The sequence below is a fragment of the Eptesicus fuscus genome, chromosome 7 (genome assembly GCF_027574615.1).
Source record: "Eptesicus fuscus isolate TK198812 chromosome 7, DD_ASM_mEF_20220401, whole genome shotgun sequence".
NCBI classification, from domain to species: Eukaryota; Metazoa; Chordata; class Mammalia; order Chiroptera; family Vespertilionidae; genus Eptesicus; species Eptesicus fuscus.
Genome location: NC_072479.1, coordinates 100,390,971 through 100,400,126, shown reverse-complemented (window position 1 = coordinate 100,400,126; position 9,156 = coordinate 100,390,971).

Here is a 9,156-nt window from a genome sequence, read left to right as displayed (position 1 = left end):
TGAATTCAACGGGAAGTTGGAGTGTAGGAATGGTGGGGGGCTGGTCAACCCACTCCCTCGTCACTTGCTTTCTGATCCCTGACCAGCCTAGTCTAAGCTTCTGGACCTGGCGGCTGGGTCCCCAAAGAGCAAAGGCGGAGGCTGCGTGATGTCTTGGGGTCCAGCTCCATCCTGCACGGGGCACCCTCACCTGTTCAGCTGGTCAAAGTGAGTCACCAGGTTGTCTCCAGCCATCGAGGGCGTGGAAGCCCCGCCTCTTGCTGAGTCGGCGGTGCCCACACAGCCGGCAGCGATGACCGGTGGCCATCTGGGCAGATGAACCCACATGGAGTGCGGGGGGTGCTCCGAGCGGGCCAATGGGAAGGGCTGACCCAAGCATCCTGGATGCGTATGGCCCCCCGGACTGCTGCCGGATGAAGGGCAGCAGAGCGCAGGGCTCTGATGGGAGGTAACGATCCCCCAAGTGCAGGAAGTCCAGTACCGTCCGGGGAGTTTACCTTCTACAGGCGAGGCCACACCAGAGCAGGTCAGCACGAGGCCGTCTCAGACCCGCCCTCGACAGCTGCCTGGAGGGGGAGGACACCGCAGCAGGAAACTGTTGAAGGGGAAGAACTGGGTGCCCTGGGGGGTCAGGCGAGGAGTTTCCGTGTCCTTCCTAAGCCGTGTCACCCATGAAATGGGGGCGACTGCCTAGCAGCGAGGGTCTCCAAAGAACCCACGTGGCCTCCTGAAGGACTGAGCTCTAAATGTCTGCCAAACCCAGAAAGAGCCGAGCCCAGTGCCCAAGAGGGTCAGGGAGTGAGACCTTCCTGCCGCTGCCCATCGCCCTCAGCCAGCGGGCGAGTGAGGAAAGAAAAAGACAGGGGCCCGGGAAAAGGTGGGCCCATCCCCTCCTGCGGAGGCTCCAGCGAGAGGAGGGGCGAAGCTTTATCTCTGAACAACGTTTGCAGTTTCGGTTATTAACTACAATTAGACATGCTAGTTGCTGAGCTGACGAACATGGGCGGCTACCAGCTGAGAGAGCCTCTGATACTCCCACCAGGGCAGGAATGAGCCCACAGCATCGGGCGGGGCGGGTAGAGAAAATGGCTTGCGGATTACACCTGCGGAGTCGGTATGACAGGTATACGTCTATCTTCGTCCCAGGAGACACTGCTTGGGAAAGACTCGGAGTGAAAATTAGCAGGACGTGGCCCAGGTGAGGCCACGCGCCCCTGGGTCCAGGTGAGGCCTTGCGCCCCGGGACCCGGGTGAGGCTAGGTCCCTGGGCCCGGGTGAGGCCACGCGCCCCTGGGTCCGGGTGAGACCACGCGCCACTGGACCCGGATGAGGCTGGGTCCCTGGGCCCGGGTGAGGCCATGTGCCCCTGGGTCCGGGTGAGGCCTTGCGCCCCTGGGTACGGGTGAAGCCGGATCCTGGGTCCGGGTGAGGCCGTGCGCCCCTGGATCCATCCGGGTGAGGCTGGGTCCCGGGCCCGGGTGAGGCCACACGCCCCTTGGGTCTGGGTGAGGCCACATGCCCCTTAGTCCTGGTGAAGCCGTGCCCCTGGGTCCAGCCGAGACCAAACCAGAGGGAGTCGGACCTCCGTTACCACCATTTGTCCACCATCCAGAGCTGAGGGGTCAGTGCTGACATGTACACATAAGGAACTGGTGGACATTGAAATTGGGTCTCAAAAGAACTGTTGGTCCAGAAAGAAACTCACTACAGACTGATTCATTTGCCTGTCAGCATAACTATTATTGCTCGTCTCACATTCAGTTCTTATAAGTGTATCTCTAGTGACACATGATCTCGCTCATCTAGGGGAAATGATGAACAACATAGACTGAGGAACAAGAACAGAACCAGAAACAAGGAGGCATCGATCGGACTATCGGGCCTCAGAGGGAGGATAGGGGAGGTTGGGAGGAGGGGGGAGAGATCAACCAAAGGACTTGTGTGCATGCATATGAGCCTATCCAACGGTTAAGTTCAACAGGGGGTTGGGGCATCCGTGGGGAGGGGTGTGGGATGGGAATGGGGGGATGAGGACAAATATGTGACACCTTAATCAATAAAGAAATTAAAAAAAAAAAATTAGCAGGACGTGCTGGAGCCTCCTTACCGCCAGCGGGGCCCGTTCCCGCGGTGCTGTGCGGGCTCTCCTTTCTGGCTTCCTGTAGACGCTTCCCTCCCGCTTCATCCCAGTGGACCAGAGACCGGAGCATCTCATCAACCCCACTCGCCTGCACTGCAATGTGGTCGCTCAAAGCATGGAATTTGGGGCCAGCGAAACCCAGGTTCAAATCCTAAGGCTGCCACGTCTGAATCACGGGCTCTAGAAGAATTCACTTACGTTCTCTGTGTTTTGGTTTTTCTCATCCATGAAACGGGGATACTATTGTGCCTCCCTCCCAAGGTTGGTCTGAGGATTAAAGAGGTCATGGGCACGAGCATGGAGCTGGCGCAGAGGAACTCGATGCGTGTTCACGTGTGCAGCGGGCGACCCCTCGGTTATAAAAAAAAGAGGAAGGCTGAATCTGTCCGGAGTTGTTGTTGAATAGACACAGAATACCTCTCAGAGGAAACAAAGAAGCTGGGAACATCGGCTGCCTTTGAGGAGGGAACTGGGTGCCTGGGACAGGGACGAACAGAGACTTAGCCCTGGTCAGGGTCGCTCAGTTGGTTGGAGGGTCGTCCCATGCACAGAAAGGTTGCCGGTTCGATTCCCGTCAGGGCACATACCTAGGTTTCGGACTTGATCCCTGTTGGGGGCACTGGGAGTGAGCACGGGACACAACCGATGGATGTTTCTCTCATACATCAGTGTTCTCTCTCTCTCCCCCCCCCCCCCCCCCCGCCCTCTCTTTCTCTCTCTCTCTCTTCCCAAATCAGTAAAACATATCCTAGGATGAGGATTAAAGAAGAACAGAGACTTTATACTATTTAACTTTTTGTACTTTCTGAATTTTGAAGCATATAACTGTAATAACTATGTCAAAGGTTATTAGTTTTTCAACATTTTATTATGAAAATTTTTAACAGTACAAAAATGTTGGATTTCACTGAACACCATGTACCCGCTGCTGAGAATGACCGTCTTGCTATATTAGCTTTATCTCACATATATTACATTTTTAATAAAAATGAGTTGCTCCCCCGAGGACTCAGCAAGTCACTTTACTTATTAGAGTCTCGATTTTTCTCTCTGAGAAATGAGAAGCCGGGGCTATTACAGCAATTCCCTGTACCCACAGCTTATCTGAGGGGTACAGCTGTTGGCTGTCTTGCCCATAGGTCTTCGGGTGGGTTCCTGGTTTAAAACAGTTCCCTGTCCTTGGGAACAGCCCTGGCCCGGGTGAGTGAGTCCCAGGGCCCGCATGGGGGCCGTGTGGCCTTGCCCCTGGGACGTGGGCCCAGCGATGGAGAGAGAATACCCTCGCTGCCTGCTGGGATTTCTGATTCTCCTCTCCTCAGGCGCCCCGAGGACTGCACTTCCTGCCTCTGGAAGTTAGGTGGGGCTGTGGGACTGGCTTTGGCCAATGAAACGGAACCGAAATAAGGTGTGTCCCTTCGATGGGACAGAATTTAAGAGCCAATGTGGTATTCCCCACACCCTCTGCATCCCCTGTGCACTGACCCCTGAGAGCGCGGTGCAGGTGTGCCGAGTGTGGGTCACTGAGCTGCTACAGGGCGGTCAGTTGCCTGAGAAAGTGGGTGCTCAGTGGCCCAGATGTCCTGTGGAGTGAGTTCCATCTGAAGTATGTTCAGATTTAAACAAAAAAATGCATACTGAACATAAGCTGTGCATAAGTTTCTGGGTTTCGCACCCTTAGCTGTTCGTTCGTTCATTCATTCATTCATTCATTGAAAGCAACATTGACAGAACTCTATGCCAGGTCCTGGGCTGGGTCCCAGGGATGCAGCAAAGCATATATATGACATACTTGTTGCCCTTGATGAGCTCATGATCTAATTTGGGGCAACAAACACATAATAATAACAACAATAGGAAAAAAGTAGTTGGCGGTTAAAGAGCATTTTCCAAGTAGCAGGCACTGTGTTAAGCAATTGGTATGCACTATCTTACTTGGGTCCCACAACCCTATGAAACAGTGTCTTAGTCAGCGCTTCAGTTATCTATGGCTGTGTAACAAGCTACACCAAAGCACAGGACTTAAAACAACAATCATTTTAACATCTTTCCAAATTTTGTGAATGAACGGGGCTCAGCTGGGTGGTTCTTCTGCTCTTGCCAGTGATCACACATGTGGCTGCATGCACTGGCAGTTTGCCCCGAGGGCTGGGCTCATCGAGGAGGCTGGGCTGCTATCTCTCTGTGTGGTGTCTGCACCTCTCTTTCTTCAGGTGGCATCTTTTCATGTTCCCTCCAGCAGGGCACAGCATCACTTCCATCCCATACCATTGATCAACGCAAACTGCAACCCCAGCCACAGTCAAGGGGAGGTGACAACATCGGGCATGAATACTAAAATACGTGGCTCATCAGGCCCTAGCCAGTTTGGCTCAGTGGAAAGAGTGTCGGCCTGGGGATTAAAGGGTCCTGGGTTTGATTCCAGTCAAGGGCACGTACCTCGGTTGCAGGCTAGATCCCTGGCCCTGGTCGGGGCATATGTGAAGGCAACCAATTGATGTGTCTCTCTCACATCCATGTTTCTCTCTCTCCCTTCCACTCTCTAAAAATCAATGGCGAGATGTCCTCAGGTGTGGATTAACAACAAAAATAAATAAGTAAAATAAAAGACATGGCTCAGTAGGCTCCACCAATATGATAGATTATCATAGTCAGGAATCTTTCTGTTGCAAGTGACATAACCTTGACCCGGCACAAACCACACCAATAGGACTGGAGCTCTCCTTTCTTGCTCATCTGCAAATCACTCGAAGAGTTTGGGTGGGCACTGGGAGTCCTTGAAAGCTCACTTGTAAGAGAACCTGTTCAGAATCCAGCAGAGCGGAGTTATGTCTGTATCTCTGCTGCACGCCATGATTCTGCAGCACAGCATGCATATTACACAAGCTGGGCGGCCACTGTGGCCTGTGGTGGCCGCTCTGTGTGCCTGCAGCTAGATTTTGTTACGCATTTTTTATCACAATAAAAAAAAAGGCAGCACAAAGAAAGACTTTAATGAGATGGCTGAATTGCTTAGTGGGTTGCGAAGGGTCCCCCAAATCTGTACGACCAAGGACTCATGATTGAGAGGAAAGTGTTTATTCCCCATTCTCAGTCGTTGCCATCCTTCACGCCTCCGTCCTAATCTGCATACAGTACCGGAGCAAGATGGGAACCAGTGGGTTTTCAAACAGATTCAGCTGCTGTGGTTTAAGATTTTATTTTTTTTTCAGTAGAATTTGACCCAGAATCAGGATGAAAGCAATGCGTATTTGATAAGAAAAAACAATGATTCAGTCATGTCCTCGGAACTTGTTGGTCGCATCCCTAGGGCTTTCACACTCGGCGCCCACAGCAAGCCTCCCCCCTTCCCTCCCCTACCCCCCCACTCCGGCTGAAGGGCTACTAAGACACGTCCCAGATTTGCTCAGCCTGGTTTCAATATCCAGTTTCCTGTTCCCCAAAGTCTCCTCTCTTATCAGAATATAAGCCGCAATTTTGGGTCAGGAGGAGCGAGCCCAGTAGATATGAGGCTTGAACCCCAAGGGAAGGTCCCAGTTCCTGAAAAACTAACTCCACACCAGCAGCTGCCCCTGAAGTGCCGTGAAGAAATGGATTTCGGCAGCATTGTAAGCAGTGTTCCTGCAATGTTTTTGAGAACAACACCACTGGCCACACACAACCAAAAATAAAAACAGCCGTTTGGCCCTATCCGGTTTGGCTCAGTGGATAGAGCGTTGGCCTGCAGACAGAAGGGTCCCGGGTTCAATTTTGGTCACGGGCACATGCCTGGGTTGCAGACTCGATCCCCAGTAGGGGGTGTGCAGGAGGCAGCCGATCAATGATTCTCTCATCATTGATGTTTCCATCTCTCTCTCCCTTCTCCCTTCCTCTCTGAAATCAATAAAAATATTCTTAATAATATTCTATCAATAAAAGCATCAGTTTCATTTATTCTCCTTAGAGGCCCTCCTGGAGAGAAGCTGGACACCAGTGTTGGTGCCTCCAACTCCCAGCTGAAAAGACAGCTGGAGAACAGTGGAGTAATGGGGCCATTATTGAGGTCATGATCAAGGTCAATCAGGTTTCTATCCATAAAGAAACTCCGGGGTCCTCTCCTTCAGTGGCAGTACAGGGTCAAGGGTAAACTCCACACAATGATGAATGACCACCCTCATTATCATTTGTGTAGGATATTGTGTCCTCCAAACCTCTTGCTCAGACAAGATGTCATTGAGCATTCACCACAGCTTTCTCTTCAGCTCCATTTTCTATCAGCGGTCCTCAAACTTTTTAAACAGGGGGCCAGTTCACTGTCCCTCAGACCGTTGGAGGGCCGGACTATAGTTTAAAAAAAACTATGAACAAATTCCTATGCACACTGCACATATCTTATTTTGAAGTAAAAAAACAAAACGGCAAAAACACCCACATGTGGCCCGCGGGCCGTAGTTTGAGGACGCCTGTAAGATGGAGAAACTGAGGCTCAGAGAGGTGAAGCAACTGCTCAAGGCCACACAGCAGGTAAGAGGCAGAGCCAGGGTAGGGATCCAGGGCTGTCTACTTATGTGCCTTACCACCCTTAGGGCTCTCTGCTGGAGGTGAGGGGCGGGAGGGGAAGCAAGACCGCAGTCTGGAGATCTGACTCAGGAATGGGGCGAGAGTCCTTTGAGTGAATACCCATCATCTCACCGGGATGAGCTCATGAACAGCATTAGGTCCTGCAGCATCCACCCAGCCGCTCGGCCCCCAGCAGGAAGTCTATCTTGTTCCGGCCACAGCAGGTGGGAATAGTGTGAACTAAGGAAATACCACCAGCACCGCTAACAGCTGAGTGCCGTCTCCTGGCAGCTACGAGACTGCTGACCCACACACCAGCTGGGAGGCCCACGTGGGGAGAGCACTGAACGAGGTGGAGGCCGACAGCCCAGGCTCTGGTCTCTGTGTGCTGTGTGACCTGGGGTAAGTGACTGGACTTCTCTGAACCTTGGTTTTTATTTCTGTAAAACGATGTTAATGGAGTCACTCCCTCAACATAGATAGGGAGGTGTCCAGCTCAAGGCCAAACACAGTTTTTGGACGGAGGAGATAGAAGAGGTCCATGTCCCCACGCTGTGCCATCCGTCTGCCTACCCAGCAGCCTTGTTGATGTCCCGAGTGAGAAACCCTGAAGCTGGGGGGAAATCCCACTGGCCCTTCGGCTGCCTTTTTAAGCCGAGGCTCGGGGGCCGGGCGTAGCTGCTTGCTAGGCCTCACAAGGATAGGTTGGGGGTGGGAATCTCAAGTCCAGAGAGGCCACTCTCGCCCCAGAGTGAATCCTTCTTGAGAAGGTCAATGTGAGCTGCCATTGCACTCACCAAGGCCTACCCCTCCCGGTGCCCTGCACACTTGGGTGCCCCGAAGACTTGCTCAACGAGCAGTTCACGGCCTTGACCACCTAGACGCCTTCACCTCTCGAGAGGGTCCAGGGACGGGCCTCACCCCAAGCAGCTCCAATGATGTTGCCATTCAGCCCCATCCAAGCTTGAAGGTGGCCTTGTGGCCCAGGCCCCCACGACCCTTGCAATTGACAGTGACCGTGTATGACCAAACCGAGCTGATTGCAGCCAATGAAACGCCATACCTGAACCTCATGGACTTCTCAGTTACAGGAGGCAACAAATGCCCCTTTTGTCCTTTTTGGGGTGGAGGGGGCAGCATGGAACGTTTCTTTTTTTTACGGAGGTATAATTGACATACAGCATTATATTCGTTTCAGGCCTACGACATAATGGTTCTATATTTGTATATATTGTGAAATGACCACCACAGTAAATCTATTTAACATCTGTCACCATACACAGTCGCAGAATTAAACCAGCCTAAGGCAGGCTTTCTGTCACTTGCAGTCAAAAAAGTCCTGCCTGATAAATCTATCCTCTGGCATAAAGGTCTCTTGTAAAACCAAATTAATAAAGTGATGGATGCTTGAATTGGCATAGATTCAGAGAAGAGGAACTGAATAATTCTTCAAGGTATTCAACTCAGGCTTTATGGTGTCCCTACCCTCTTCAAGTGTCACTGGAGGGGGAGAGGGGGGAAGACGCTTCAGAATTGGAAGCCTTGAGCTTAAATCTCAACTGTCTCACTTACTTACTAGCTGTGTGACCTTGGACAAGTCACTAAACCTCTCTGAGACTCTATTTCCTCAAGCCTCTGAGGGCTATCACGGGGGTAAAATGAAATAATTCAGTATAGCACTAAGTGCACAGTAGGTCCTCAATAGATGCACCCCCACAGTATGGATCATCCCATCTCGATCTGCGTAAGGAGACACCTGGGGACAGAGAGGAAGGTATCCTGGTTCCAGAGAATTCACTCTGGTGGGCACTGCCCAGCGTGTTTCTTCTGTTGGTCTTATCAAGAAGCAAGACTGTAGAGTAGAAAAAAAGCCAGGGCTTTGGGGTCAGAGAGGCCTGGGTTTAAGTCTTACCTATGCTCTGTGACCTTAGGCAAGTTGCCTAACCTCTCTGAGCCTTGTTCCCTCCTTGGTAAAGTGCGGAAGACGATGCCTACCTTGTAAGGAGGTTCAAGGACAAGTGTATATTGCAGCATCCACCATACCTGCCACATTGCTCAACAAACAAGTGTGACTATTTTCCCAGGCCCCAGCCATGCCTTTGACTTCGATTGCTTGACCTCCCTGATGACCACCAAAGCTGTGTGTCCCGGCCCAATCGCTCGCCGGAGTTCAGACCCCCGGGGCGTCTCCACCAGAATGTCTTCCAGGCACCCCACACCCAGCACAGCATCCTGGCTTGTCTACTCCTCTCGGTATGAATTGGGTCCATGACCTTGGCCTTGGTTTTTGCACCATCACGTGATCACTACAGAGGCTCTCCCGGCCCTAACATCGCAGGATTCTCAACTCCAACATGTCATCATCCGAACTCGGCCCCACCTCCTCCCCAGACTTACCGCCTTCCAAAGCAGCCCCTCCATTGTCCAATGGACCCCAGCTTACAAACTCAGAGTCAACATGGATTTGTCCATCTCGTTCA